Source organism: Stenella coeruleoalba, assembly GCF_951394435.1.
Source record: "Stenella coeruleoalba genome assembly, chromosome: 8".
Classification (NCBI taxonomy): Eukaryota; Metazoa; Chordata; class Mammalia; order Artiodactyla; family Delphinidae; genus Stenella; species Stenella coeruleoalba.
Genome location: NC_137154.1, coordinates 60,068,408 through 60,080,903, shown reverse-complemented (window position 1 = coordinate 60,080,903; position 12,496 = coordinate 60,068,408).

Here is a 12,496-nt window from a genome sequence, read left to right as displayed (position 1 = left end):
GGAGGCCAATAGGCCTGGGGAAGGCTGTTCCCGAGGCCCAACCCAACCAGTTTAAGGGGAAAGCTCAGTCGTCCCCTCTTCTACCCTCTCTCTGCGACGCCCTAGCCGCCGAGCCGCTCCGTCAATCATCATCCCTTCAGCCTGCTGGGCCGCCGCCACGGGGGTGGGGGCTGAGCCGAGCGGACGCTTTCGACCCGCCCCGCCCCCCATGTCGCCACTCGCGACTCAGGTGCTTTCGAGAGCCTGGGTGGGTCCAGCTGCTGCGGCCGACTGTCCTTCCCGGAACTGAGGCCCGAAGGGAGGCGCCGGGTTCACCCGGAACCTCGGGAAGGACCCCTAGAGTTGGCTTCAGCACTGTGCTTCCCACTTCCACAAACAAAAACACCTAGGCTGGCGCTCTGGTGTTGAACCCCGAGGAAAATGCCTTTATTTAGAGGGTGTGTGTGTGTGTGTGTGTGTGTGTGTGTGAGAGAGAGAGAGAGAGAGAGAGAGAGAAAGGCTTTTCCATAAGGGATTTGGAGGAGATCTTTGGGAAGCCTACTTCGAGCACTAGGAAAGGTTTCTCACAACAGCCAGCCACACCCAGCCCCGAGCCGATAGCTCCTCGATCTTCTGCACTTCGAAACACACCTAGGATACGCAATTTCGGTCACGTAGATAATATATATTTTACTTCTAAGGATCCTAAAATCCTGTTTGGAGGCTGGAAATGATGCAAAACACAAACCATTCAAGTAGTTCTGCCGTGGAGCTGCAGCATAACACAATAAACTAAAAGGGTATTTTTTTCGTTGAGTAGAGATAGTAAGGTAGGTGTAGGCTAAAAAAAAAAAATTAGGTATTAATTACATAAAATGTGCTTCACCATTGTCCTCAGGCTACTAGGCTCTGCAGAGGTACTTTGTTGTTCCCCAAAAGAAACCGCTCTTAAGAAATGAAGTAATTCCTTTATTTGTCCCATATAAAGTAACATTTTCATTACTTTTTGTTTTGGGGTTTTTCAGCAGCTTTATTGAGGTGTTATTGATATATAAGAAACTGCACATATTTAAAGTGTACAGGATTGGTTTGACATGTGTTTTTCATTTCTTCCTAACGTGATATCGCATATAAATGAGAAGCCTGGGGAGGAGAGCTTATCTTTTGTCATTTGAAACTAAGGAATATTGTTGAATAGGTATTTATGGATCTCAACTGCATACCATTGTTAGTGATGATCTTAGATATAACAGACACAGTTAAAATTAAGGAACTGTCAACGTTCCTGTTTTCTGGAGGGACATGTTGGCAGTAAAATAGTCCTTCTAATAGTTTTGCTTGTAATTTTAAAGCTCAATTTAGTTACTAAACTTTGAGTTACAGAAAATATCTGCCTTTCCTTATTCTTTTATATCATCTTAACAACCAAGTGAACTTTTAAAAAATAAGTTTTCGAAGATCTGATTTGGCTTCTATTGTATCCCTCCCTCCGAAGCTACACAGAGAGTAAACAATATATGCTTAGCATATAAATCAGCAAATCTATGTACCCACAAAAGACGTGGAAAACTCAAGAGCGACGTAGCAACTGTATTTGAGTCATGTGCTATACTACAGGAATACTTTTACTTTATATCCTCTGGACAGACCACGAACTAGATAATCAGTATTTTTAAACACACAAATGAATGCATGAAACTTCTCCCGTGATAGTTTCGATGCCGGTTCTTTCATCAAAATATGCAGCTAATGCACTCTGCACCAGCATTAAGCCCATCTCTATGCTAGGTACAGTGGTGACCATAATAGGTCCTTGGCCTGGCCTTCACAAAATTTATAGCCCAATTATAATCTCATGGGATAATATGAAAAAGTACTACACCTGACCAGGAAACAGTGGGTATCCCAGAGCTATTTCAAAAAATCAAACCCTCTGGTTATATTTCCTTTTTTTTTTGTTCTGTTTTGAGGAAAATAACTACACTCCTCCCTTGGTTCAGAGTGCTTACAAGAGGACTTAACGCCCCCCCCCCCAAAAAAACCCCTCTGTTCTAAGAAATCAAGTACTTTTTTTTTAAATTTTATTTATTTTTGGCTACGTTGGGTCTTTGTTGCTGCGCGGGGTCTTTCTCTAGTTGCCGCGAGCAGGGGCTACTCTTCATTGTGGTGCATGGGCTTCTCATTGCAGTGGCTTCTCTTGTTGCGGAGCACAGGTTCTAGGCGCAGGGGCTTCAGTAGTTGCGGCACGCGGGCTCAGTAGTTGTGGCTTGCGGGCTCTAGAGCGCAGGCTCTGTTGTTGTGGCACACGGGCTTAGTTGCTCCGCGGCATGTGGGATCTTCCCAGACCAGGGATCCAACCGTGTCCCCTGCATCGGCAGGCGGATTCTCAACCACTGCGCCGCCAGGGAAGTCCTCAAGTACCTTTTTGATGTAAATGTTTGATGCCATCAGAAAGACTAAAATGTGTATACTAAACACTTTGAGCATATAAATCAGCAAATCTATAGAAAGTAAAAAGGAAATAAGGGAATAAGAATTTAAAAGCAATCCCTTTAAAAACATATAGTTAACTAACACTGCCAGGAGATGGAATATTGCATTTAACATGTGAATCCAGTGTGTATCAATAATATGCAGGAGGGTCTTCCCTGGTGGCGCAGTGGTTGAGAGTCCGCCTGCCGATGCAGGGGACACGGGTTCGTGCCCCGGTCCGGGAAGATCCCACATGCCGCGGAGCGGCTGGGCCCGTGAGCCATGGCCGCTGAGCCTGCGCATCCGGAGCCTGTGCTCCGCAACGGGAGAGGCCACAACAGTGAGAGGCCCGCGTACCGCAAAAAAAAAAAAGAATAAAGCAGTTCTAGTGTTAGCTCTAAAGGAAGTTCTAAAATTGGCATGTAGTATATATTCAATGAATATTTGTTGATTACTTGTTGACTGATCCAGAACTTCTGATTTCAGTTTCACCTAGCTTGTCCACTGTTGTATTCCAGTAGCTCAAATAGGGAAATACAGGGTCAGTTGAGTTATGGAGTTTAGAGATAGAGATTATCAGTGGGGAGAGGCTGACTGACAATTCAAATGATGTGATCACCATGTTCAAAAAACCAGTTCATAGTTTTTCGGGCCTTAGAAATTTTGCCAGCAACCCTACTTTTAGCAATCTTATCACTCATTTGCAGAAAAAGATGACTTGATATAATTTCTCAATTTGTTTTGCTCCCATATATTTATCTTAAGCATTCGGCATTTCCTTCCAATTGTGCATGCAAAAAGCAAAAGAATATGCAGCAAATGTATACTAATAGAAAAACTCTGAAATATTATTTCATAACAAATTATATGTAGATAGATTTCCTTGCTAAAAAGTTGTTCAGTTTTTCATTAGCCTATTCAACATGGCCCCTGCTTTTGTGGAGATAGTTACACTGTATTTATATAGTCTTTATTCTATATATGTATGGAGAGAGAGAGAGAGAGAGAGTCATAGTCTGCTGGGTGAGATAAGCAATTAAACCAACAATTACCATACAGTGTGACAAGATAGCAGGATAGACCATAAGTATGAAAGACGCATCTAAATCAGACTGGAGTGGTCAGGTAAGCCCTCCCTGAATTGTTAACAGTTGTCAGGTTTCAAAGGAGTGAATTGGAATAACTAGATTAAGGGAGAAAAGGGCATTCCTGGTAAAAAAGACAGGTAGATCCAGGTTTTGTGGGTCCCAAAGCACACACAACTTGGAAGACTTTCTTGGAGAAAAAGAACACAATATTACATATATAAAATTTTATGGCCCATGTTAAGTGAGTTTTTGCCGGTTTCACTCTATGTCCACCTATTTGAAGAGACCTGTTCAAAGAAGGAAATATATCTCTGAGATGTGCAAGTATTTCAAAACAGATCAAAAATATGTGTGTAGGAGAATTTATGAGGTAAGAGCCAATCACAAATGATCTCTTATGAGCTTTGTAGTACAAGAAATGGGAGTCCACTGAAGGATTTTTATGAGGGATTGGGCTAGATTTTTGTATGAAAACGATAATTCTGGCAGTGCCAGGTTTGGTTAAAAAATTATTACATTTCTTTTAAACACTTAGGGTTGTCTTTTTTTGTATTTAAGTAAAAAAATGATGTTGCTTAAACAAAGGGAACTACAGTGTAAGTTTCATGGGGGGGAAAAGTGGTTATACATAATGTTATTTTGATGTATAGGTTTGGTTATAAAATTTACTCTGAGAATTATGTGGATTAGTTTTAACTGTATCACATTCTAAAATTCATTTCCCAGATTATTTGGTGGTTGAAATTCTTGTGATTCAAAATAAAAAGCCCTGTTCTTCTTATTACTTAAGTCATTTTCTGGTACTGACTTTTGCTCTGAGAGGCCCAGTTCATCTAATTCCAGGACTGTTCTGTGCCAGGAAATAAACTGGGCCAAGGCAAGAATAGAGCCTGTTATCAAGTAAGTGAATTAAACTGAAGGAGTGTACACATATACTGCATGGAGAAACCGTAAGTCAGAATAGTGGTTCAAAGCATGGAGGATGATAAAATAGTTTCACTCCTTTCCCTGTAGCAGCTTCTTAGCCCAATGTCTCTAAGAAAGTTATCTCCGTCTTTAAGCTTCTGGTTTCTCATATGTAAAAAGGAATGAATGACGTCTCACCTCATAAGGTAATTACAAGGATGGAATGAGATGATAGATATTATATAATAAGTATGTGGATGTGGAATTGCATACAGGAAGTTCATGAAGCACTGGGAACAATGATTCAGTCTATCATATCATTTTAAAAGAGCTCAGTGTGCTCCTTAATGGCTTAAGAATAATGACTCTGGGTATATGCAGCCCAAGATACAAAATCTCTGCTTCATAAACAACCTCATCCTGCTGAACTGGTAACCCCAGTTTCCTTGGGTTGGTAAACATACAGACAATGAAGTAAATCAAACCAATATTGGAATAATCTGTATATATCTGGTATTTATTTGAGAGAGAAGGGAGCAAGATAGCAGCAGTAGTATGAGTTTGCAGCCAGTATGAGCCACCACCTTCCTCTGACCCCAGGCTGCCTCCTCAGCTTTCAACCTTGCTGAGTACAGCAGCTCAAGGTGCCTTTGCTACCACACACTGGATCATGAAAGACAGGAAGACCCAGCAGCAGGACTTTTGCTGAGTGTGTGGCAAAGTATGAAACTGAAGACTGCACTAGATGACAAAGACAGGGTCTTATGGTACATAGGTCAAAACATACTACTAGAAAAGAGGCATCTAATATACATAGAATCTATCTTTCCCTCAAGACATTTGAAAACAGAAATGAAACAAAACTAATTAAAGATGCAACCCATCCTCGACCACCTCAACTATTGATTGGACCAAAGTGAACAGCTCCTTATCCTAGATGCCTAACAGAAGAAAGGGCATGTCCTCTGAGGGGAGAGGAGGTAATATGTACTCTAGTATCTATGGTCTTTTAAAACATTGTCTGGCTGACATCAATTAAAAATTAAAAGGCTTGAGAAGAAACTAGGCAATGTGACCCAAAATCAAGAGGAAAGAAGTCAATAGAAAATAGAAGCAGATCTACAGATGACCCAGATGTTGAATTAAGATGGAAGAACTTTAATATAATTACTATAAATATATTAAAAGAATTTGAGGAAAAGATGAACAAAATGAATGAAATATAATTTAAACAAAGAAATGAATCTCTAAAAAGAAATAACCAAATGGAAATTACAGAAATAAAAGAAAACATGAAGTTATAAATGTAGCTCAGTAAATATATGGCCATTATTTCCCAATCACCTTGATTGGATATGTGAAATATTTTGATATAGCTGATAAGAGACTTGTGAAACACCTTGATCTCATCAGCAACATATTAACATTCTAGCTCTAAAGTAAATCATTTCCTCAGAGGATTTGTTTCATTTTCTTTCTGTTAAAGAATATTAACCTTTTGCAAAAAGTCTGTGAATGCATTCTATTTTGGACTCATGACCTCCTATATACCTTCATCATCTAGAACATTTCAGAGAAAGTTCTATTACAAATAAACAAATAACTGTGTTTATTTTTTAAATTGTTTTGACATTGACAGATTAATCCAGAAAAACCAACTGCCCTATGATCTTGGAGGAGCCAGGGTTTTCATATGCTTCTATTTATTCATTTAATTTTAAATCAAAGAAAAATTCGGATTGTAAGACATTTTACATGGTCTTATTCTTACCATCCTTGAAATGTCTTACTCTCCCTGATACAAATCAAAGGACTTAACAACCTCAGCCTTCTCTAAAAACCTCTGCCTCTGAACAAGAATTGTAACACTATGCCTCAGATAATAGACTTTACACCTTTTATGATATGCTCAAAGAACTCTCATTGTTTTGAAATGAGTGGTTTTATTTAAATAAATTGACTATTATATCAGTTTAGGTAATTCACTTTTAAAAAGGAGTATTGGGCTTCCCTGGTGGTGCAGTGGTTGAGAGTCCGCCTGTCGATGCAGGGGACACGGGTTCATGCCCCGGTCTGGGAAGATCCCACATGCCGCAGAGTGGCTAGGCCCGTGAGTCGTGGCCGCTGAGCCTGCGCGTCTGGAGCCTGTGCTCCGCAACGCGAGAGGCCACAACAGTGAGAGGCCGGCGTACTGCAAAAATAAATAAAAAGGAGTATTTGTAATTTGAGAGAATTTAACATTTTAGAGAATCTGATACATAACCTTACAATTTTCAAACAAAAATGTGTAATTGAGTAACTGATTTTTGACATAAAATAATCTTACTGTTCATAAATATTATTGCAATATTTAAGAGAACTAAGAACTTGGAAAGTTTTGCTTATGAGGGCAAGCATTTAAAGTGTTTAAAAGAAATAGAATGTACTAAATTTATAAACTCAGTTTAAATGTTTAAAGAAACATGATTAAGTATAATTGTTTGATGAAGATTTGTTTACTCAAGTGAAGTTGATTGAACATTCATCAGGCAATTTTTGACATTTTCTAGGTATATAAATAAAATAATTGAATATATTAAGTTCAAAGACAATGAAAACTAAGTTTTTTCAATTGTCATCTTAATATATTGAATATTCATTTTTAATAACTCCAATACCTATGAAGTCTTTTCTATGTGCAAAGCTCTTGGACAGTTAAAAATTTACATTAACAAGGTCCTTTGTTAAATCAAGTTAGGTAGTAAAAATGGAAAGTATCTCTGATTACCTGAAATGAATATATCATTCTTTTGTTTAAATACAACAATAATCAGCCTGTTAGAGACCTTGGAATATATTCTTGACAGCCTCACATTCTTCATTTAGCCAAAGAACTTAGAGGCCAAGCAGTGTAGTGTAGTTCCCCACTTTCTCTATTCTGCGGCGGAGCCATCATGCTAAACATCTGCTGCAAAAACTTAAACCCTTCCATGGCTTCCCAGTGCCCCATCAAGTCCCTAATCCTAAAAGTTCCCACCGACTCTGGCCCTTGCCTCCCCCTGAGCCGCAGAAAGCCAGTCGGCCTTGGTTCTCTAATTTGCCCCCCACTTAAGCAGAGCTCCAAGGATCTTCTTTTCTCAGGGCTTTAACAATGTCATTGGGCTTCCCTGGTGGCGCAGTGGTTGGAAATCTGCCTGCCAATGCAGGGGACATGGGTTCGAGCCCTGGTCCGGGAGAATCCCACGTGCCGCGGAGCGGCTAAGCCCATGCGCCACGACTGCTGAGCCTGCGCTCTAGAGCCTGTGAGCCACAAATACCGAGCCTGAGTGCCACAACTGCTCAGGCCCACGCGCCTGGAGCCCATGCTCCGCAACAGGAGAGGCCACCGCAATGAGAGGCCCGCGCACCACAGTGAAGAGTAGCCCCCAATTCCCACAACTAGAGAAAGCCTGTGCGCAGCAACAAAGACCCAGTGCAGCCAAAAAAAAAAAATAAATATTAAAATTTAAAAAGTCATTTCCTCTGCTTGAATTGTTCCCCTCAGCGTTCCCTCCCTACAACATACACATGGTTACTGTCACTTTCCTAAAGAGGCCTTCTCTGACCCTCCAGACTAGGTTAAGGACTCCCAGTTTTAAGTCTTGGAAAAAGCTTAACAGAAATTATATCTCTTTGCCATAAGGTTATTCAGAAAACTTTAGCCAATTCCCTCTAAAGTATATTTAGGGGGCTTCCCTGGTGGCACAGTGGTTAAGAATCCGCCTATCAATGCAGGGGACACAGGTTCGAGACCTGGTCCGGGAAAATCCCACATGCGGTGGAGCAGCTAAGCCCGTGAGCCACAACTACTGAGCCCGTGTGCCACAACCACTGAAGCCCGCATGCCCAGAGCCTGTGCTCACCACAATGAGAAGCCCATGCACCACAACAAAGAGTAACCCCCATTAGCCACAGCTACAGAAAGTCCGCATGCAGCAACGAAGACCCAACCCAGTCAAAAATAAATAAATAAATTTATTTTTTAAAAAATAGTATATTTAGGTTGTATATGAAATATACACTAAATATACTACACTAAAAATAGTTGTACACTAAATATACTACACCATTGTAGAGTATTAATATACTGCAACAGAGCTGTCAGTGCCCCACAGATATTCCCTAGGCCCTCAATGCTTTTTTTACACTAGGGGATCTCTTTCTGCTTCAGGCACCTGTGACTTGGCCTTAGACTTTCTGAGTGGGAGGAGAGAGCCTGCATCATGCATGGGTCAGGCATTAACAACCAGCGGCTCACCATCCAATGATGGATGGGAATTTGTGGATAACTACCTCAACTTTCTTGGGTAAGACACCTCTGAGGCAAATTCTGTATAGTTCCCCTGAGTAGGAATGAACCCCTGTTGCCCACAATAGTGATCTGTTAATTAATCTTGCACCTACCCTTCCCTCTCTCATTTCCCCACTCCCTCACACGTGATTCTGGGGTCACTATCCAAATAAATCACTTACACTCAAATCCTTGTCTCAAGGACTGTTTCAGGAAGAACTCAGCCTAAAATGTTATCATATATTTGCTTACTTGGATTCATTTGATAATTACTAAAGCAGAATTCCTGGCACAAGTGTTAAGCATTTCAAATTTTGATCAATAACCTCCAAAAAAGTTGGCATAGGGACTTCCCTGGAAGTGATGAATAAACAAATGAAAAAAATGAATGAAATCTCAGCTTTGCTCTTACTAGCTGTGTAACCTCAGTCAAGAAACCTGAGAGGGGACTTCCCTGGTGGCACAGTGGTTAAGAATCTGCCTGCCAATTCAGGGGACACAGGTTCGAGCCCTGGTCTGGGAAGATCCCACATGCCGTGGAGCAATTAGGCCCGTGTGCCACAGCTACTGAGCCTGTGCTCTAGAGCCCACAAGCCACAACTACTGAGCCTGTGTGCCACAACTACTGAAGCCCGCGTGCCTAAAAGCCTGTGCTCCGCAACGAGAGAGGCCGCTGCAATGGGAGGCCTGTGCACCGCAATGAAGAGTAGCCCCCACGTGAAGCAGCTCGAGAAAACCTGTGTGCAGCAACTAAGACCCAACGCAACAAAAACTAAATTGAAAAAAAAAAAGTTGGCATAAGGAATGCCTGTTTAACAAGAACCATTTAACATTTTTAATTTTTAAATTATTATATCCTATTTTATTTCACATAGGACTTGAGACCCATTTCTAGCAGTGAGCAACTGTTAGTCAAATTATTTACTAGGATTTTCTGGTAGCTTGTTTAGAGAACAGGATCTCTGGAGTCAGGTAAGCTCAGGTTAGAATGCCATATCTTACTTATTAATTTAGTTGTCAGTCTTACTTGTTAACTGTGTGACTGTGACAAGTTATTAACATCTATAAGCATCATTTTCTGTATGTCTAAAACAAATAATAATAATAATACCGATTTCACAGGTTATTTGAGGATTAAATGATACATTTCAAAAAATAACTTACGATAGTGCGTGGCAAGTAGTAAGAACCCAAAAAATGATAATTATTATTATTACTAGAAAGAAAAAACAATGACTTATCCAAATTTATGTCTTATGGTAATAAGTACGGTACCTGGGACCTAGAAAATGCTCAAATGTTTATTGAATTGCCTAATTCACACAGTTGTTGTAGAGATCAAATGACAGTATGTGTATAAAAGTGTTCTGAAAACTAGAAAATAGTTTTAGAAACTAGAAAATATCATAGAAACCTGGTGCTATCCCCTTAACTGGTCGAAAGCTTCACTTTTTTCCAGATAGTTGGCTAGATGATATTCTTCCTGTTCATTTCAAAATTGATATTTTGAGGCACTTTCAGACTGTACTGTGTGAGAAACTGCCCTTCTGTGCCTATTCTGCCTGCAGCTACAGAGCTGTCAGGAACAACTTCTTCACTATGAAATCCTATTGCCAATTGTCCTAAATCAAACTCTATTAGACCCATGGGTTTGTGCCACAGGCAGTCATATTGGGGTCAGAAGTATAAAGATTTGATCTGGATTTTCTGAGACAGCCCAAATTTCAAATATTCCAGATATTCTAAACTAATTTTTGTGAATTGCTATATTTCTTTTATATAAATTTATTATTATCAATTTATTCATCTCTTCCTTTGATTTTTATTGAATACCTAGTATGAGATAAGCAAGTCACAATATTGAACAAGACAGACATGATCCTTGCCGTTGTGAAACTTACATCTTGTAATTACATGAGTCACTAGATATGGTTTAATTTTTATGCTTTTGCAAGACTTTTCATAAGTTGGAAAAAAGTTTTTAAAGTCTATGTCCGTATTTTTCATTTTTTAAAATATGGTTACATTGGCTGTGAAGAGGTAGGTGCAAAGGATCATCCTTTTTCCGATAGTCCTATCAGAAAGAGGAGGAGGAAGAACAAAGAATTTTACTTTAAATCCAAACATTTCACTTATCTAATAAAATCATAACAACTTGAGAGGCAGGTGTTGTCATCTCCATTTTAAGAAGAAGAACTGAGACTCAGAGAGGCTAAATGCCTTGCCAAAGTCTACCACTAACAAATGCTACTGCTAAAATTAGAACTCAGCGCTGCCGGATTCCCCAATCCAAGCTCTTTCTTCAACTCCATTCTTCTCCAAATCAAGCAACCAACTATTAAGCCAAATAAATATTATTGAGTGTTATGTGCCGTTGGTGGGATACAAAAAAATATGGTTCTTAAACTCAAGGGGCTTAAATCTGATTGTGACACAAAAATAACATCAACTAAACTGACTCTGAGTATAATGAGTTTCCAGTAAATACACGTAAGTGTGAGTTTGAATGGTTCAAAACAGTTTCATAGAAGATATATGAGTTGCCCCAAACCCTTTCAGTCATGTGTATTTCCCATGTGGCTAAAAGTGATATCTCTGATCACATTTTATTCAATGAGTTTTCCTGCTTTCCTTCCCTCCAAGAATGTGAGTGCCATGAGGTCAGGAACCACATTCTCATTTCCTTAAACTTTCTGTCTCCACAATCTAATACACTGCTTACTACACAATACATAGTAGCTTGAGTAAATCTGGATTAAATTGAGACGGCTTTTGAGAACTGGTTATAGAAGGATTTTTTTTTTTTTTTTTTTTTTTGGCATCACGGCATACAGGATCTTGGTTCTCTGACCAGGGATTGAACCCGTGCCCCCTGCAGTGGGAGCACAGAGTCTTAACCCCTGGATGGCCAGAGAAGTTCCTAGGATGATTTAAGGTTAACAAGGGAGGAGCATTCTGGGTGGGGGCAATAATGGGGGCAAAGATTAGGAATTAATACATAAGATTGAATATGGCCAATGTGGTAGAAATCGTCTGAATGGAGCAGGTTTGAACAACTGAATGTTATAGTTGTTCCTGTGTTTGTGGGGACACATATGGCCTGGAAAGGAAATCTTTAAAGTCCAAAAACCTAATCTGAGATTAGAGGCACCATAAAGGAAAAAGGTCCTTTCTCCCATAAAGGGGAAAATGTAGTTACAACTATCATGAAAACAGAAGCAGTAGGAACACTGGAGAAATTTGCAAAATGCTCACAGCTCCCAACAACAACCAGAGCCTCTGTGAGCAGCCAGCCAGGAGGAATCAGAGGGTAGCAATCATCTCATCAGTGCTGCTAGACTGCATTCCAGGGCAGAGTTAATGATCCCATCTTTCCATTTGATCCTAAGTATAGCCCTAGGTGAGGCCCATGAAAACATCCCTAAGGGTAACCAATTAGAAGGCACTTCTTTCATTTGTAATCTTCCCCGGTGCCCCCTCTTCTACCCTTCCCAAAAGTCTTTAAATCCTAAGGACTCCCTCTCATTGACTTAGTGGCTAAATTCTTTAGCCTGCTAGAGCAAATCAAGGTGAGACTCAAAGAACAGGAGAAAAACGACATGAGTGTTACATTCTTTCTCACGGTACTAAGAGGCCCAGTTTTCAGAGGCTGAGGGGAGGGGTATTCCATGTGCTGGAGCCATTTAGCCCAGGTTTCAAGCACAAGGAGGCCTCAGCTTTTGGCCACTCTTCAGTATTGAAT